Source organism: Desmodus rotundus, chromosome 2 (assembly GCF_022682495.2).
Source record: "Desmodus rotundus isolate HL8 chromosome 2, HLdesRot8A.1, whole genome shotgun sequence".
Classification (NCBI taxonomy): domain Eukaryota; kingdom Metazoa; phylum Chordata; class Mammalia; order Chiroptera; family Phyllostomidae; genus Desmodus; species Desmodus rotundus.
The window spans coordinates 17,833,143-17,852,669 of NC_071388.1; the positions used below are offsets into that span (position 1 = coordinate 17,833,143).

Sequence of the window (19,527 nt, forward strand, 5' to 3'; positions counted from 1 at the left end):
CCCTATGGTACTGAATTATTGTCGAATGCAGAGGGAGGTGTTTGACCAAAGAGACCTGTCTGTCTAACTAAGGGGTGGAAACCTATCAAAAGCCCATGAAAACTTTGGGAGTTGATTAGTCATTTTGGAAAAGCACATGAACCATTGAAAACCCAAACTAACATAATCCCAGGAGAACAAAGAAGCTCGCTCTCTCTCCCACTCTCTCTCAGGAAGCTGCACCTGCCCCATGCATTTGCATGTTCTGTCCCATTGGGGAGCATGTGACCATGTGGGTCTCACAGCTACTGGGACCTGCAGCAGACTGCGTGGGCTCCAGAACTAAACTTTAATATGAGGCAGAAACTCTGGACTCTCCTCTGTCTCGGCCTTGCTGAGGATACAGTTAGATTTTTTCCATGGCAGGACAGAGGGAGATGGGAAATTGGAAACCCTGGGGCAGACATCCACACTAGTAAACCATTTTGCCACAAAAAAAAAAGAGAGAGAGAGAGAGAGAGAATGGCCAGTGAATTAGGATAAAAATTAAGATAATTTGGGAGACTTTGAAAAGTTTTAATTTTTCATAAATGTAATCCTTGCCTTATAATCTAAGGTAACTGAAAGACAACTGGCTGTTTATCGGGTCTTATTCCTCAGGCTCAAAAGATGTGAGATATTCACAGTGTTTCTCTTGATGATGATCATACTGGAGTGTGAGTACATATGGAAAATAAATGCAATTTGAATACAGAAATTTCATTTTTCTACATGTAACAGGACTAAAATGGAAGGATAGTTAAGAAAGAAGGCCATTATATTATGAGGTTATTCACAGAGACCTTTTCCAAAATTGATCAGACTGAAATAAAAAAGAAATGTAATTAGCTATGGACAGGGTAGGAAAACATTTTAAAACTATGTATGTAGATACAGACATGGATGGATAAACATACAGAATCACAAAGACACACACAAACACATATACATATTTGTTAACAAGATGGTACAAACAAACAGGTTCATCGGGGTTTCCAATACATGGTTCCTATGAGTCAGTTTGACTTACTGTGAGGAAAGGGACAAATCTAACCAGAAGAGGGAAAGCAGAAGAGGGAAAAGAAACAGAATTGGTGCCCTCGATTGTTTCAGTTCCGAGATCCAAGAGTCTGATTGGAAATAAAGAGAATGTAGAGCACAAATAGCCATAGGAAACAAATGGACACAGCCAATATTAATATTGTCACTCCACTTTTCTACCCAAAAACAGTAAGTCTGACTTTGGCACAAGTGAGAAAATAACCTCATCCTGGACTTAGCTCCATCATTCATACTTTTGATAATACATCAGCATATTGTAAAACAATTCTTAATCCCAAAGGCCTACAAACACATGTTTTCCTTGCTCTAGTGATTGTATAACTACTCAACAACTACTAGAAAATATTTTCTCCTGGTCACTAAGGAAAAAATTCTGCAACCACTGTTTTAGGAGTTTTGAACTTCTGTATTTCACTACCAATCAGGGCAGTTAATTTTAGCAGGTCCTGGTATGTTTAGTCATTATCTATAGCAATATTAATTATTTGAGAAAAAGCCTTACAAATTCAGAATCAGGAGGCTTGCATTCTCCCTCCAGGCCTACCATAAGTGAAATGGACCACCCCGAATATCTCATTTCAGTGTTACTAGAAGCAGCATCATTTCTTCCTGGGTTAATTACTTAGAAAAGAATTGTCAGTTCCATACAGACTAAGTGCCAAGTTAATTAGATAAAATATAAGATTCATTTAAGTTTTATTTGTTAACATCTTAGAATCATTCTAGTACTGGCTATTGTTTATATCTTTACTGATAGAGTGATTTGTAGTAATGGTGGAGAAGCCAAATTCAGACAATATACAGATTTTCATCACTTTGGGAATAAAATCTTTAAAAATACAGTTTTTGAGAAATATTTCACGATGTTTATTAGTGTTTTTGGAGAGCAGCAGGTAATTGAAAGGCATTGTCTCTTTTATTACCCTCTACTTTGAGTGATTTGCATTCACCTCAGCCTACAAGCTCATTAAGAATGAGATTCTTGTCTCTTTTTTGCATCCCCACAATACTCTAAATAGAGCTTTGAAAGAGTTGATGCTCAATAAATATTGATTGAATGGATTAGGTTAAAAGCCCTCTTATCCAAAGCAATTAATATAGTTTGTCAATTAATAAAAATCTTAATTAATTTTTAATGATTGCAAAATCATTAAAATAAAACATACATGTGCTTCAAACATTTTATTGTCATTGAAAACATGTAAGTGCACATTGTCCCCCAAGTTTTTAATGTAGACTGGAGATCTTGTTAACAGGACTCCAATGAAGTCCCTTATATTTTATGTACTATTATAAACCACCATAATGCATGTCATACACCGCAGTTTCACTTTCTTTAATGCAGAATGAAAACTTAAAGATTTCTATGAAGCAAGCCAAATATACAATTAGAATTAGAATTTCCCTTAATTTTGTAGGGATTCTTGCTTAAAGCTAATTCAACTACAATCTGTAAACAATTCGCCTTCATCAGGTTTTCCAAATTAAATTTCATTTCATAACAGTGCTCTTCCTTTTACATTTCATATTTCATTGTTTTATTGGATACTTAATTAAAGCCACAATAATGCATGTGTTTATTACTTGTCTCTCCAATAAAATATAAGCTACAGGAAGATACAAAATTTAATCTCTTTGTGGGTGGGGCAATTTCATTCATTCATTTTTGTGTGAATGTGTAAAATATAAGCAGGACTGCAAATAGACACAATTGACTATATCATGTACATGAAGCTAACAACCGATGTGGCAGGAGGAACCTTTGAGCTGTGAGCCTTTGCTTTGTATGAGGCATCAGTCAATATGTAATACAGAGGGAACGGAAATGTCACTTCATCTGCCAGATGGAGAAGTTCCTTAAATCATAGAACTTCCCAATATTTACCTCATCTTGCGCTAAGGAAAATAATGCTGCTATAAGTGTTAGGATATATGATCCAATGCAACAACAGTCCCGAGAGCTCCAGCTGCACAAACCCTGCCCAGCCATTCCAAGGGCTGAGGGGCTCCAAAACCCATCGGTGAACTTTTGCCAAAGGCTGGGAAACTCTGCCTCTAAGCTTCTACTGTTAGGGGCCAGAGAGCAGCACCTACACCACCACTGCTTCACTGCTGATCATTGCTTCATTCATAGCATATGCCAGGCTTCATTTATAGCCTGACCAGGTGTTCACTCCTTTTGGCTTCTAGAGTCCTGCTTTTTGACCCTGTCAGGAAATCGGTGTTAGTGTTGCTACGTGCTGACTGTTACAAAAATGTGAGCCCAATGGTGAGCCTGTCCTGACTTCCCTGTGCTCCACTTTCTGTTAGTTTCCTTGCACAGGCAGCTGGGCCACAGTAATCCCCTAACATGAGGAGAAGGCTGATCCTTTGCTCACTGTCACTCATTGAGGGGTGTCCCAAAGAAAACTGCCTGAGCCCTAAATTCTGCAGCTTCCACCTTTTGATTCAACCACACCCTTTTCTGTAAGAAGCCCCCACTCCGGTGGGGTGTTGGTACCCGGAAGAGGCCCTGGATCAGGTCTCCCCCACAGTGACCCAGTATCTGATATTCATCTCAGACACCTCTCTCCAACTTCCTTTTCATGAAAACCTGGCCCTGGATAGGGAACACATAGTCTAACAGATGCATTTCTCTTTCAATTCTAATAGATTTTTTAAAAAAGAAAGAAAAAGAGCCCAATCTTTGACTTAATCTAGAAATTAGACAGTATTGATCTGAACTACAATGGTGGTAATGTAAATAAGATAAGAGCTCACAGAGATACTTAGAACAAAAGTTCAGTAGGACTTGAGATTGAGTCGGGGTAGAAGTGTGGGAGCCAGCTTTTGATTTACCCAGCTCTGTTGGATTTTGGTATTTCTAATTGAGGTGAGGGGAGAAAAAAAACAAAAAGAGACATAGATTTAAAGAACATGTTGGTTTTAACTTACATTTGGAAAGGCTACATGAAGTTACCATATGGGTCAGATCTCAGGAGACTTGCTTCATTTAAGGCATGGACAGAGTTGGTCATTGAAGCCACTCAAGGAAGTCTTATAAATGACATAAAAACAAAAGAGTACTTTGCATGCACCCTAAACAACACCAAAATTTAACAAGTGGCCAGAAGATACACAAAACAGTCCTAAGAGGAAAAGCTAGAAAGGTAGTAGGAATGCTAAGGAGTCCAAAGGAAGAGAACATTTCTAAGAAACTGGTACAAAAGGTCCAATACCACTGAAAGTGCCCACCGAATTCAACTAGCTTGCCATGGATTACCTTTCAAGAACAGTTAGAGTGGAGTGATTTTTTAAAAAGGCACAGCCTTCATCTCCTAATTCTAAGACTCATGGGCTACAGAAGATGAAACAGCCTGTATTTGAGAGACTTACAAGAGGGGTGTTCTCACAGTAGGATCAGCCTTCTGTTGGGGCAGCAGAAGAAACATTCAATGAAGAAATAGGACTTGTCTGCCTGCTAGGCTTCCAGAGTCCCTTTCAGCCATCAGCCTGCACGTGTTCTGGCAGCTGAGGATTCTTGAGCTGATTTGCTCATGTGCTGAGGACCCTGGTAGGCCCGGAGGCAGCAATGACTTGTAGCAGTGTCCTGATTGTAATGGTGGCAGCCTCCCCATCCTTGGCCACCCTGAGTCCCAACTGGGGCCTGCCATTTGACTCCTGCAGTGGGCAGAGACACTGGAGAATGTCAGAATGCCCAAAGGCACAAGAAGGCACCATCACGGAGGTGAGCTATGCCTCTCAGAGACATGCACATCCTGGGACCAGGCTCAACTGCTGTGTCCTGAGTGAAGTAGGTGCTGCCTCCAGCCAAACAACAGAGAGCAAGGCCCTGCCAGCCAGACAGCTGGTGCTTCTTCCATCACCATGAGGATATTTCTGAGCAAGCTGTCAGTTTAACAAGGAGGAAGAGAGATTCATGAAGCAGCTGCCTCAGCCAAGTCCAGCCTCAAACAGATGATCCCTCGCTTGCCCACTGATACATGAGAAATGAATCCATAGTGTTATGTGTGGCCAGTCTGAGATGTGCAAGTCCCTTTCCACAAATGGAAATATTGTATGAGTTACTAGAAAGACACTACAGGAGCTCAGTTATGACCTATTGTATCAATTCATTCATTTGATACATTTCTCACGCATGGAGAGTGTAGGTAAATGAAAGTTCAAAATTGGTCTGTAATTCTAATTTGCATTATGCTTAAATACCCACCTAGCTTGATGCTGTCCTAGCTTGAATCTAAATGGATGCAGACCTGTCTTTCATGAATGTGTCCGGAGAACTTGTCAGGCAGAAAAAGAGAACTCTATTCACAGCAGTACTGAGTAGGCTTCTGCGAAAAAAACAAATCCTGTAAAAGGAAGGAGCCACGCAGTGAGTTTATGTCAATAGAGAAAAGCTATAAAAACCACAATGCTTGGTCATTGAAAGTGAGGGAGAATCTTGAGCACATGGAAGGTCCGTTACTTAAACGTGCTCCCTATCCCCTGCACTGTGACTCACGCTATCTACCTATGAAATGGGGAGTTTTAAGTTGCTCCAAATACTGGTGAACAAATAACAGTGTTTCCCTCACATCCATTTTAAAACATGTTACAAAAAATTTCAACTTATTTTATAGCTTTTGTGTCAGGAAGTCCCCAGGTTCTAGTGATGTTGCCTGGCAGAGCTCAGCCCTGGCCGCTGGCCGGGATGAGTGGGATAGCTGGGTCCCACTCTCTCCAAATGGCTTCTTCCACTCATTACAGCTGGGCCCCAAAAGGGAGCATTCCAAGAGGTGAAGGCAGAAATTGCAGATCTCTTTAAGCCCAGCCTCGGCTACTACACCGCCTCTGCTGCATTCTGCTGTTGAAAACAAGTCACAGGGCCAACTTGGAATCAAGGGGGAGGGAACAGAATAACCTCTCAATGGAAAGTGTGACAAAGAGTTCATGTCCATCTTCACTTAACCACAATGGCAAGTACCTCCAGAGAGTCCTGGAAATACGCGTAAGAGAACTTGCTTGAGAAAATGGAAGCGAAAGTCAGTGGAACTGGATTATTAGTACTGTTGTAAACTTATCTGTAGCTAGTAAAGCCTGGGAGAATCGAAATAATGACAAAGCTACTACTAATACACGTTTAGAGTCACTTGCTCTACCCAAAATGTTCAAATAAGTATGCATAACATCCCCAGTGCCCATCACATATATCTCTGCTCATCCTCAGCACCACACTCTCAGCCCAAAACCTCTCAGCAAAGCACCTTACACTTTCTTCTTTGCTGACTTTGCAGTAACCTATGGTCTCCACCTCCATCCTTTCATGCAATACCTTAAGAGAGTGCATTGACTCCAGACTTCCTGACCAAGTGAAAAAACTATCTTGTGTATGAAATGTGTTCTAGTTTCTATAGCCTTTCACTGCTTGGATTTACAGCTCTTTCTAGGTATACCGCCTTGAGTCACCTAGAGAAAAAAAATGCTCATTTACCTTCTGCTTCCTGCCTTTCATCCCTTCTCCATCTGTCAAAATTTTGGTTGCACGCAATGGAAAAAAACAAAAAACTCTTGCTGACTCAAATACAGGGTCCAGCACAAATAACTCCCCCTTTTTTATGAGAAGATCACCTATACCAGATCTTTCATTACAAAATCATAAGTATGTAATTTTGTAACATAACAATATCACACTCAAGCACACCACATGCCATCTTAGCTGAAATATTCACATTGCTCTCCACCCTACCAGCCACACTCAAGCAGGCACTACTTCTGCTGGACCCTGTATACTTAGAAATTATTTAAAGCATATGTTGCAGCCCAAAACATCTAGAAAAATTCCCTGAACTTTATAAAGGTGGGGAAAAAACATGTGTGAGAAAAGGCAGAAATGAAAAATGTGAAACAGCAGCCAGGACCTTAGCTGAAGTCATGCCAAAAAGTAAGTCCCGAATAAACTGATTGCCAAACTTAGACACCTGATGCCATTCCTGGACGACTGCCACAGCTGCTCCTGGAAACTTGATTTTGCTGTTACTGCTGCTACAGCCCATTACTACCACAATGGAGCCTCTATTGCCTTTGCTTTCTTGAGTCATTAATTACCCATGCAATCTCATGGCGACTGCATCCAACAGTCCAAGCCTACATCACACGTTACCATTCTAGCTGGAGGAAAGGCTAGGACACTAAGTATCTGCTCTCCAGATTCTGTAGAGGGAGGAAATGATCTCTGCCTTCCTCCATGAGTGATGAGGCAGGCAATTCCCAAATATAGGAAAAGGAGGTCGAGATGATTTTCAGGGACAAGGAAACCAAATAACTAATAAAATTCATCTTTTTAACTATGCAATATCCACATACAACTTTTGTCAAATTTTAAAGGTTTAAAAATTCTGTTACATAATTAATGCAATAACTATTACCTCTATGCTGAAAACACCTATGCCTTTATGTTAAGGAGGGATGATCCAAATTTTAATTTTAATCAACATTCTGCTATAAGCTATGAATCTCTTACAACCATACGTCTGCCATGATCCTATTTCAATGTTCTGCAATATGAGTACTAAACTATAAATGTAACCACCAACAAACTACCTCATAAAGAAGAGTGAAAGAAAGAAGAAATAAACATGTACATATGCATACATACATGCATACACACACACATATGATGAAAGAAGCAAAAGTAGGAACTACAATCTTGTACTTATAGTTTTTCATAAAGCTGTTTTTGTTCTTATGACTCCTTTCCTCTTTCTTCCTTCTCATGATTTTTTTTTCCTGACAACTAGCTGGTTAGATTTTTCCCAGTGGAGTGACCAACTTCTAATGTATAACAGGTCCTGCCAAAATAAAATTAAACCACTTTACAATGTGGCACATTGCGGCAGCCAAGATATCAGGTGTGTTCTATTCATATACTTCCCATCCTTTAATGTATATCACCTATATTATTACCCTTGGCTGTCAAGATCAATCATTAGAGCCAGCGTCATAGCTCTCATTTTTGATTGACAATTTAATGGCTTGAGGAGTCCAAAATGGCTAGGAAAAGTCCTATCATCTGATTCACCATAGAATTTGCTGTGGCCCTTGATGGAAACATTTCCCCCTTGAGTACAAACCCCTCAACACTAATAGAGTATAGTGTTTTAGGCACATCATCAGTTGTCATTAAGAACATGTCATTCCCAATTGTATCAAATAGTGAGTGATAAACATCCTATATTAATTGCTGATTAAGAGTGTCTAATGCATCTTAAAGGCAATATCCTAAGCATGAAACTGTGACCTCGTAGAAGCCATGATAATTATTGAACCATTGTACCATTGTGAGAGGCCAACAGCTACTAGATCACGGAGTATAAGCTGAAATCAATGAATCTGAGTGAATTTCTTGGTCAGGAACAAGATTGTGTGAAAACTTCAGGTTGGTATAAAAGGAAATCAGTAAGTTTACAGATTGTCAAATGCATGAAAAGCAGGACAAGCAAATCCCAATGCAGAATAACAATCTATTCTATACAGTAGACATGTCCAATACAATCAACCTTCAACCTGTTACAATATGTTATAAAGGGACCTTTATATAAGGTGTCATATTGTAACAGTGATTGAAGTAAACACAATATACTAATCAGGTGGTAATTATAGAATAGGCTGCACTAACAAACTCATAAAATACTCATATATTTAAAGCTTCCTTCTAAGTATTTTATAGACATCAGCAGTTGCAGCTCCTGCTTAACCAAGGAATGACCCTGACCCCAAGAAATTGGGCAAGCGTCATCAACTCCTATCAGAACCAGCAGAAACGCTGCCTGCACGTCCTGCTCCCAGATATGAGCAGTGAAATTGCAGATGGAGCAATGAAACTACATGATGAAGGACACAAGAGAGAGCATCCAAACAACCAAGAGCAGATCTGAGAAACCACACATTGCCCAAAATTCCTTCACTCCCCTCTTCCCATGGTTCCCCTATATGAACTGGCCAGGACACCTGAGGTGCTAAGATGGGCTTTGAGAGGAAAGTTCCCATCTTCCAGGTTCCCAGCACCTGAGTAAAACCATGTTCCTGTATCAGCACCTGCCACTGGAGAATTGGCTTTCAAAGCAGTGGTCAGCCAGACCTACATTCAGTTACAATATTTTCCAGATGCTTATCAATAGTTTCTCCACGATAGGCCTTCTGATGAGCTTTCATAGGGGAATCAAAAAGTTGTATATCCAAACACATATTCACTATACGTTATATTTCTTTTAGAATTTTACCTTTAATTTTCTTAATTTCACCAGCAAACTATTAGCCATGGCCCAGAAAGCAATGTAGCTGCTCAGCTTGGGCCATTTCTCTGTCCAGACCCTATGGGCCAATGGGGAGATTTTCTCTTTTCTATTTCCCTTCAAAGCAAACCCTGAAGTCAGTCATCACGCTGCAACGGTGCATCTCCAATCATGCTAGACCCGTCTGCCCTAACAACTCTGCCTGAGGCTAAAGACATAAGTTGAGGGAAGGACAGCATTGTGACAAAACAGACACATTGCACAGTGTGTGCCCAGAGGGCCTGCTATGGCCTAGTATTGTTCATACCAAGTTCATAAGCCCCTTTATTTTTTGAGATTTGCCTTCCCCCTTTGACAGGCATGTGTCTTTTCAAGGTGAAAACAGAATTCATCGGATAGTCTCTGCTTTTGGGGTAGAGAAAGAAGTTTAGCCAGACTGAGAGCTGCATACCAGAAGCTAGCTGCTCTATTGATTTTCTCCCATTAAGAGACCACATCTGGAAACTGCAGCTGCTATAGGAGCAACCGTCTGATTTAGCTTCCTGCAATGCACTAGCATACTCAAAGTTCCTAGCCAACCGCTGTAAGTAATAGGCAAGCTGGCAGATTAAAAGAAGTGTGAAGAACCCATCACCCCTGTTTCTTTCAAGATTGAAAATGGCACTGATGTTTGTATTTCCCTTAGATGTACTAGTTATTAGGGAGAGGGAGCTTCGGAGGTTTCCATTTAGTCCTTTTTATCATAATAGCTCTTGCTCTCTAGGGCAGGAAATAAAAGAGTAGATTCTGCCAATATATATAAAACACATAGACACAGATAACAGTATGGTGATAGCCAGAGGGGAAGGGGGATGGGAAGAGGGTTGGGTGGGCAAAGGGGGGATGGAAAGGGAACAGAAGGATGTTTTGCTTGGGGGGATGAGCAAACAATGCAGTGTGCAGGTGATGTTTTATTAAGTTGTACACTTAAAACCTGTATGGTTTTGCAAACTGATGTCACCCCAATAAATTTGATTTAGAAAAAAAAAGATGAATTAAGTCAGACTTCCATTTGCCATTCTTGGAAATTTTCCATTTATACAAATCAAATGAGAACTATGCAGACTTCACATCCACTTTAGTCCTAGAACCCGTGGTTAATCTGGCAATACCAAAAATCCCAGTTGGACCAATATTGTGCTCATCGGGCAGGACCTGCAAGCTATTACAGTAACAGTGCCCACCTTTGATCCGGAAATTAGTATTGCTAGTTAGCAAATGCTACCTGGTTTAGAGAGAGCTGTTACAAGAGTGATTTTCAAGAATTCTAGTCACCCAAAACCTTGTTGAAGAAGTATATTCTGGGACTCTTCAGCGGACATAATTTGGGGATGGGTGATCTTTCTGTATTAATTCTCAGATTAGAATCACCTAAAGATCTTTTTCTTTTTAAGTATCAATACCTGGATCATACCCCTGGATAATCAATGTGATTGGTCTGGGTTGGCATGAGGTACTGTTATTTTCCAAACATTCTAGGGGATTCTAATGCAGAGCCAGGATAGAGAACCACTGCTACCATTTCCCTGTGGGCCTGTGACCTGCAAAAACTCTGGATAATTAAGTTCCATAAAGATCAGTATCCTTAATTCAAGAAGCAGACTCCAAACCTGTTTAAGGAAAGATATAGAGTGAAATGATGTTGAGTATGTCACAGAATTGCCAGGAACACTGCAGAATCTGACTTGGAAAAGGCACGAAAAACGAGGCAGGCATCAGTTAGAATTAGAGTAAAATCCTGCCACAAAACAAGTCTGGTATGCACACCACAGCTTGCCCTCCTCCAGCTGGCCGTGAGTGCTGGAGGCTGCTCCTTCACACTGCCACGCAGCTGTGACCACCAGTTTCCCCCATGGATTTTCCAAGGCCCTCATTCCTTATATCACTAAACCGTGATTCCTCATGTGAAGAGGCTGTGACTAATTAAACCTAGGTCATGGGTTTACCCCTAGTTGCCAAGAGAGCTGAGAGAGGGAATATCTGCCCTTTCCAACTTCTTTTGGGGAGGTACTCTCTGAGTCTCACCAGAACTCAAGGTAAAAAACTCCAAAAACACAAAAAGAGGGCTCAGCGCTAGGCAGTCACAAACTGATGGATACTTCCCATAGCATGTCATGGCATCATACCGAAACACATCAGTTATAATATAAAGCATTATATTATATTATATTATATTATATTATATTATAATATAATATAATTATAGAAAATATATTATTTTCTATAATAATATAGAAAAAGAAAAACTCCATGAGTAAGAAATCTTAAAACAAATGACTTTACACATCTAATGTTAACCAGTATGGATAGAAATCTTTCTAAAATGTGTTATACATTATCTTACGCTTACAGGAGACACAAAACAAAACTTAAACTTGTGATATTGAATCATTACAAACAGTAAATGGTGACTCAGGGTGGGAAACCACAGTTACTAAGAGATGTTTATAGCTGTCTATTATTCCATTCAAATGCCCCAGAATGCTAGAGTTCTAAAGTACTGTGCTCTACACATTTTGCCCCCTTGTCTTCCAGGTTCTTCAGTTGTGTCTCTTTTTAGCAATTTAGCTCTCTTCTATTTTTTTTCTTCCTAATTTGCTGTAGGCTGGAAAATAAAGTAACCATGAGAATTGGCCTACACTAAGTTCAAGAACCATGTGGTCTGAGCCTTGGGTATTTTCTGGGATTGAAATACAGAAACTCACTTGACTGCTGTTTTGAATGCTCAGGGGGCAGCTGCACTTACTTCAGGGTTTCCCAGGTATCCCAGGGACATGGGGAAGTATGACCTCCAGATGCAGGAAAAAGAAGAAAGGAGAATTTTCATGCATAAGGTTCTATGAGAGGCACTTGAAAGGTACGGTCTCATTGGACCTTCACGACAATTCTTTGGGGGTAGGTTTGACAGAAGGGGAAAGCCAAGGCTCTGAGGTATTGTGATAGATTAAGAGGTGATGTCTCATCTCCTTCTTGTTGAATTTTTGCTGGACTTTGTGTCTCCCCAGATGAAAAGAATGTGACAGACCAGATGTTTTAGAATATCTAAGGCTAGGCCACATGAAGCCTTGAGGCTTTTGCGTGGGTCCCCTGGGATGCTCACTCTGGGAAAAGCCAGCTTCCCTCTAAGGAGTGTAGCTCCCCTGAGATTGGCATGCTGGAACTGTCTGCCATAGGCATTAGCATGGTGTTTCACAGCCTTGCCTGAGCCCAGCCTTTCAGCCATCTCCAATATGGGGCCAGCCATACTTGACAAGTCCCGTTGCTGCACCCCCATAGTAACCCATCCGCCACCTGAACACCACCAAGGGGCGGCCAACACCACATGGAGCTGAAGAAGCACCAGCTGTGTCCACGCAAATTCCTGACCCGCAAAATCACAAGATATCATAAAATGGCTGTTATTTTAAACCACTTGGTTCCTGTGCAGTGTTTTATACAGCAAAAGATAACCAAAAAGGACATTAAATAAATCGATTGGCTCCTTGAGCCAACTTGTGCTCAAATAAGGAGTCAAACTCAGATTGTTTTAACATCAAGGCCTATAATTCCGTCGTGCCTCCACCGGCAGTCTAGGGTATTTATATTTCGAAAGCATTTTTATATAGACAAAATGTCAGTCTCTTTATAATTTTAATACCTGATTTTTGTTTTAAAGATTTTAGCTTAAAAATATTTTACTTTCTCATCATTTACTTAATTCTTACAACCATCCATGAAAATAAATACTATTATTTTTATTTTATAAAGGAAGAGGCTACAAATAAAACCGTATCTCCACTCTAGGTTCTCTGACTCCAAAATGCACAGTCTCACATTAAATTAAAATACTTTTCTATCTATTCTATGCTTAGTCCTTTATAATGTAATATTTAAAGACAAAATAATCTATCTTAAGTTTTGATCTCAGTGGAAGGCACAGTGTTATTGCTATCTTCATGCCAAAATAAAACTTCAGGATGAGAAAGCAGAAAGTTATGCCAAAGAAATTAATATTGTTACTTTCAGTTCCAATTCTTATTGTAAGTTTTATAGTATCCCATTTACCAAAGTTGCTCCTGCCTGCACTAAATAGTTCCATCTTACTACTCGGCAGAGAAATCCAGAAAGTGTTTCTATCAGCAAAATGTTCATTAGCCTCCTCAAATGTTAAAGTGATGTAGCTGATGGCAGTGGGCATTGATATTAACATTAAGTTCTATCCTTTAAATTAAAACATTATGTTTCTCTTCCTGGTAATTCTTTTAGACCCTGGCTCTTCTCTCATGTTCATTTTTATGGCTGGTCCTACTTGTCTAAAAACTATGAAATCAATAAATGAGCTAGACAATTATAAAGAGCAATAGGTATTTCTTTACAGTTTCACAATCTATCTTTCACTATTTTCAGTGAGGTTTTTTTCGGTGAGTTTTTTTTTTAAACAGCCCTGTTAAAGTTATCATTAATTGCTTTAAAACTTTTTTCAAAACTGAGCAAAAGAATATATTCTAAATAAACCAGAATAAAAATAGGGTTTCATTTATCCTTTTTTTCATACAGATGATGGAATAGATGTTGCCTATTTCCTCCTCAAATCCTGCCTCATGATACTGATGTAATGCACAAGTATATTTAGTCTCCTGTACAGTTAAAATCCAGCCAAAACTTAAAAACACACAGTGTGCAGTCCTCAGTAGTAACTTACTGTGCAGACAGGTATAGAAAATATTTAGATAAAGGAAAATAAGGCAGAATTCTTAAGTGGTAAAAGGAAGTGCTGGGCCTTACTTGTGTTAGTGACAAGGATGAAAACCCAGAAGTTGTAAAGAATAATCTCCCTAGAAGTGAAATTCTATCCTAAGGGTATAGACTAAGGAAATGAGGGCAGATATAAAATACATGTTGCAAAGCAGCTGTCTCCTGTGATGTTGACCTTATACTCAAACATCTTTTTAACCTGGCAAGATCTGCTAAATTATATAATATTCACTGGTATCAATTCTTGGACCTGAGTAATCAACAGTTAGTCATCTTTAATTGTAAATTTTCTCTTTTATTTTTCCTTTTTTTATCATTATTAATTTTTGGACCACTTCATCTGCCTCAGTTCAATATATACTTTTCAAAACCAATTTGGACCATAACCAAGCAAATATGGATTTCATAACGGCAACCAAATGTGGATTTCTTTCATTTTTCAAAGTGCTACACAGTAATTTCATTAATGCCCTTTACCATGGATGAGAAACTTTCTTATATATTCACAAGTATGGCATCAGCCTAAAAAAAATTGTGGTAAATGGGAATAGACGATGTTGAAAATGTAGCTACTGGCTTCACATATGTTTCTGTTTTTCAGTATTGACATATTTTTAATTGTTATGATAATGTTTTTAAATGCAAGTCAGACAAAATATAACCAGAGACATTGAAATTAAGGACATTGTAACAATAGCCACAGGGGAGTGGGGAGGGAATAGTGGGGAAAGGGGTCTATAGGAGCTACTATAAAGGACACAAGGACAAAATCAAGGGGGAGGGTAGAGGTGGGGGAGGGAGGTGGGACTGGCTGGGGTGGGGTGGAGGGAAGGGGATAAAATGCAGACAATTGTAACTGAATAAAAATTAATTAATTAATTTTTTAAAAAATTTAAAAATAAAATAAATGCAAGTCAGACATCTTTTATTCACCATAAAATATTCAAATATCTACCTTCCAGCTCCTCAGGTATTAAAAAAATCACAACATATTTAGTACTTTAAAAATCCTAAAATGACTAAAGGATAGGAATATAAAAATAGAAAAAAGAGGAAGATTAACACATCATAGAGGTTCTAATTAAGAAAAACAAACACTCTTAAAACTAGAATAAAGACTGTATTGTTTTAAACCCACACCACACATATCTCCACCTCTGGCCCAGTGTCTGAACTGACTACTGAATAAACCTAGATCTTAAACACTTATGAACTTGCCTAAAGTTAGTAAAAACCTTAAAACCACTATCTCGATACAAGACGGAATTCCCAAGACAGAAGGGGTTTCTCAAATGCAGTGTCTAGGTACTGCCACAGATCATTTACATGTGCATGTACTCAGCAAGGTTTGGTAAAACCTTAATAAAGTCCTGGCTGCCTCTTTTCAGTTTCTTCCACTTTACTTTTTTGTGATTATCAAAGCAATACATGCACAAGATTAAAATGTTATGTGATTTATATCCTCTCCTACCCAACCAACTCCATTCCTCCGAAGAGTCAACACATTCAAACTGTTTCTATTATCAGTTTTCCAGGTATCTTTGTACATTTAAATAATATACTAAATAACATTTATTTATCAACTTTAGGCATTGTATATTGAATTCCTACTATACAAGAAAATGTTTTAGCTCTTTTACAAACCAAATACCCACGATCTGCTTCCTTCCATGCCCTATGCAAATCTCCTGCTATAGTTATATTTCTACTTTTAGTTTCTCTACTATATTTATGTTCCTCTTTTATATATCCCACCAACCACATGTAATCTATTGTCACTCTATTCTTATGATAATATTAACACTCCTGTCCATTCCCTCTCTTCTGTTTGCCTTCCACCTTCAACTCCTATTAACTCAGCCTTTACTTTCTAAAGTTTTAAGGTTGATAATGTGTCCTTCCACATTTTATCTATAATTCAGTCAATATCTTAGACATGAAAAAAACAGCCTTTATATTATTCAGGCTATATAAATATTTTTTCACTTAAATTTACATAGGATTTTATTACTAGTGCCCTTTCTTATACAATTAAATTTTGTTAACTCTTCCTAGAATTTCTAATTGTGGTTATGGTTTTCTTCATACTCTACCTTTCTCATATCCTTAGGTTTATCCACACTCTACCAAACTACCAGAACTATGCAAAACATGTTTTTATTTGGCTTTCTTCTGGAGTCCGCCATTCTCCTGTCCCAATCAAGTAAAACCTATTCTAGTCTTGCTTCATTGAAATCATCTGGGGATTTCATGCCACTGCTCTTCAGAGTTCGATCTGAATTAAAGTCCTGGGTCTCATGCTTTGTTTCACAGTTTACTCCCTCACTTTATTTGAGCACATCCCCAAGTAACTATCAAAGAAATGGTGTGGAGAAGTAAGTTTTCTGAATTGCATGAAATGTATGTACATTTGCTTAATAGTTTGATGAGAAAAGATGTTTTTGGTTGAAAACTTTCTTTAGGTCTAATCCATAGTAGTAGCTATGTGACCACAAGCAAGTTATCTGACATTTTTGAGCTGATGATTCTTCGGTTATGGGAGATATTATCTATCTCTCAAGGCTCTTTGAGAATAAAATGACACAATATCCACAAGGTTCCTGACACATAGAAAGGACATAATCAATGCAGCAAAACAGCATGGAGCAAGTAATGTATGGTGAAGAAGAGTGAAAAAGCATGATGATTTTTGTTATATGAATAAGATGCTTTCATCTTTGAGGAACTCTATCAGGTAAGAATACCCCCAGTGTGATTCTGTCCTGTGTGTCTGTTCTGCAGAACAAAAGTCACTTATCTCTGTCTGCCTTCTCTCCCACCTAAGTGTGTGCTACCAACCCATGAAAGATTCGACAGACATAGAGATGAGCCCTCTGAGGCCCCAGAACTATCTTTTCAGTTGTGAACTCAAAGCCGACAAAGATTATCACTTTAAGGTGGATAATGATAAAAATGAGCACCAATTATGTTTACAAATGGTCAGTTTAGAGGCTGGTAAAGAGGATGAATTGTACATTGTTGAAGCAGAGGCAATGAATTAGGAAGGCAGTGAAATTAAAGTAACACTGGCAACTTTGAAAATGTCTGTACAACCAACTGTTGCCATTGGTGGCTTTGAAATAACTCCACCTGTGGTCTTATGGTTGAAGTGTGGTTCAGGGCCTGTACATATTAGTGGACAGCACTTAGTAGCTGTGGAGGAAGATACAAAGTCAGAAGATGAAGAGGAGGAGGATGTGAAACTCCTATGTCTGGGAAGTCTTCTGCCCCTGGAAGTGGTAGCAAGGTTCCACAGAAAACAGTAAAACTTGCTGCTGATGAAGATGACAATGAGAATGATGATGATGATGATGATTTTGAGGATGAAGAAACTGAAGAAAAACTCCAGTAAAGAAATCTACATGAGATACTCCAGCCAAAAATGCACAAAAATCAAACCAGAATGGAAAAGACTCAAAACCCTCAACACCACGATCAAAAGGTCAAGAGTCCTTAAAAAAACAGGAAAAAAACTCCTCAAACACCAAAAGGACCTAGTTCTGTAGAAGACCCTAAAGCAAAAAATGCAAGCAAGTATAGAAAAATGTGGTTCAACTCCCAAAGTGGAAGTCAAGTTCATCAATTGTGTGAAGAATTGCTTCCAGATGACTGAGCAGGGGGCTATTCAAGATCTCTGGCAGTGGAGGAAGTCTCTTTAAGAAAATAGTTTAAACAGTTTGTTAAAATTTTGTCTTATTTCACATCTGTAACAGTTGATATCTGGCTGTTCTTTTTATAATGCAAAGCGAGAACTTTCCCTAATGTGTCTGATAAATGTTGTCCAGGTTCCATTGCCAAGAATGTGTTGTCCAAAATTTCTGTTTAGTTTTTAAAGATGGAACTCCACCCTTTGTTTGGTTTTAAGTATGTATGGAATGTTATGTAGGACATAGCAGTGGTGGTGGTCAGACAAATGGAAATGGTGGGGAGACAAAAATATACATGTGAAATAAACTCAGTATTTTAATAAAGTAAAAAAAAGAAGATTGATAAAAACATAAGCACAAATAAAATAAATTCTATCAATGAGAACAGAAAGGTTATTAATAATTCAAAAGTCTTTAAACTATTTCAATCATAATAAGACTAATGAGTACTTATTATTTAATAGATTTAATATTCTAGAAGCTATATGCATATAAATTCATTTAATACTCACAACCACTCTACAAGGTAAATATTATTCCCTGATACAACTGAGGAATCCTAGACACAGAAAGCCTAAACCACTAATCCAGAGAGAGAGAGACAGCAGGAAAATGGCAGAGGCAGGATTAGAAACCCAATAGTCTGACTCCAGAGTCCATGCTCCTAATTACACACTGTACTGTGATAACCTTTAACTCTCTCCTCCTTTTTCCAGGCCCTTTTGCAAAACATGTGGCAAAGCGCATTCCTGGTGGGAGTGGGGAAAGGGGGAAGATGAACATAGATGACACAGGGATCAGGTACAGATGATCATGGGCACAAAATGAAAGAGGGCCTGTCAGCAGGCAGAGGGTGAGAGTGACCAATGTGGGACAGTGTGGTCAGTAGCAATCATTATCATCATCATCATCATCATCATCATCACCACAGCTGCCATTGATTAAATACCTTGTACCATTTTTCCATTTGTTCTTATCTACAAACAATAATCCTCATCTTAAAAAAGGGCAAACGCTTCTCGGGCACCGTCAGGCTTAAGTCCACTCCCCGTCCCAAGTTCTCCGTGTGTGTTCTGGGGGACCAGCAGCACTGTGACGAGGCCAAGGCCGTGGACATCCCCCACATGGACATCGAGGCACTGAAGAAACTCAACAGGAACAAGAAGCTGGTCAAGAAGCTGGCCAAGAAGTATGATGCCTTTTTGGCTTCAGAGTCTCTGATCAAGCAGATCCCACAAATCCTGGGCCCGGGCCTGAATAAGGCTGGCAAGTTCCCTTCCTTTTTGACCCACAACAAGAACATGGTGGCCAAAGTCGATGAAGTCAAATCCACAATTAAGTTCCAGATGAAGAAGGTGCTGTGTCTGGCAGTGGCTGTTGGCCACATTTAGATGACAGATGATGAGCTTGTGTGCAACATCCACTTGGCTGTCAATTTCCTGGTGTCCCTGCTCAAAAAGAACTGGCAGAACGTCTGGGCATTGTACATCAAGAGCACCATGGGCAAGCCCCAGTGCCTGTACTGAGGCACAGCTTAATAAACCGTACTGCTACAAAAAAATAAAAAATAAAAAATAAAAATAAAAAACAGCATTTGGTAAAATCTAGCACCCATTTATGATAAAAAAAAAACACTCAGCAAAATGGGAATAGAGGGAGCATACCTCAAAATAATAAAGGCCATATTCAAGAAACCTGCATCCAACATCATACTCAAT

At 39.1% G+C, this 19,527-nt stretch overlaps 1 protein-coding gene and 2 pseudogenes across 1 annotated transcript in view; 2 read left to right on the plus strand and 1 right to left on the minus strand.

Annotated features, from left to right (window-relative positions):
* CHODL (chondrolectin) overlaps positions 1-19,527 on the minus strand; it is a 277,081-nt gene that overhangs the window by 101,313 nt on the left and 156,241 nt on the right. The gene's annotated exons all lie outside the window — the stretch shown is intronic.
* LOC112304531 (nucleophosmin-like) lies at positions 16,959-17,845 on the plus strand (annotated as a pseudogene).
* Positions 18,676-19,356, plus strand: LOC112304538 (large ribosomal subunit protein uL1 pseudogene; annotated as a pseudogene).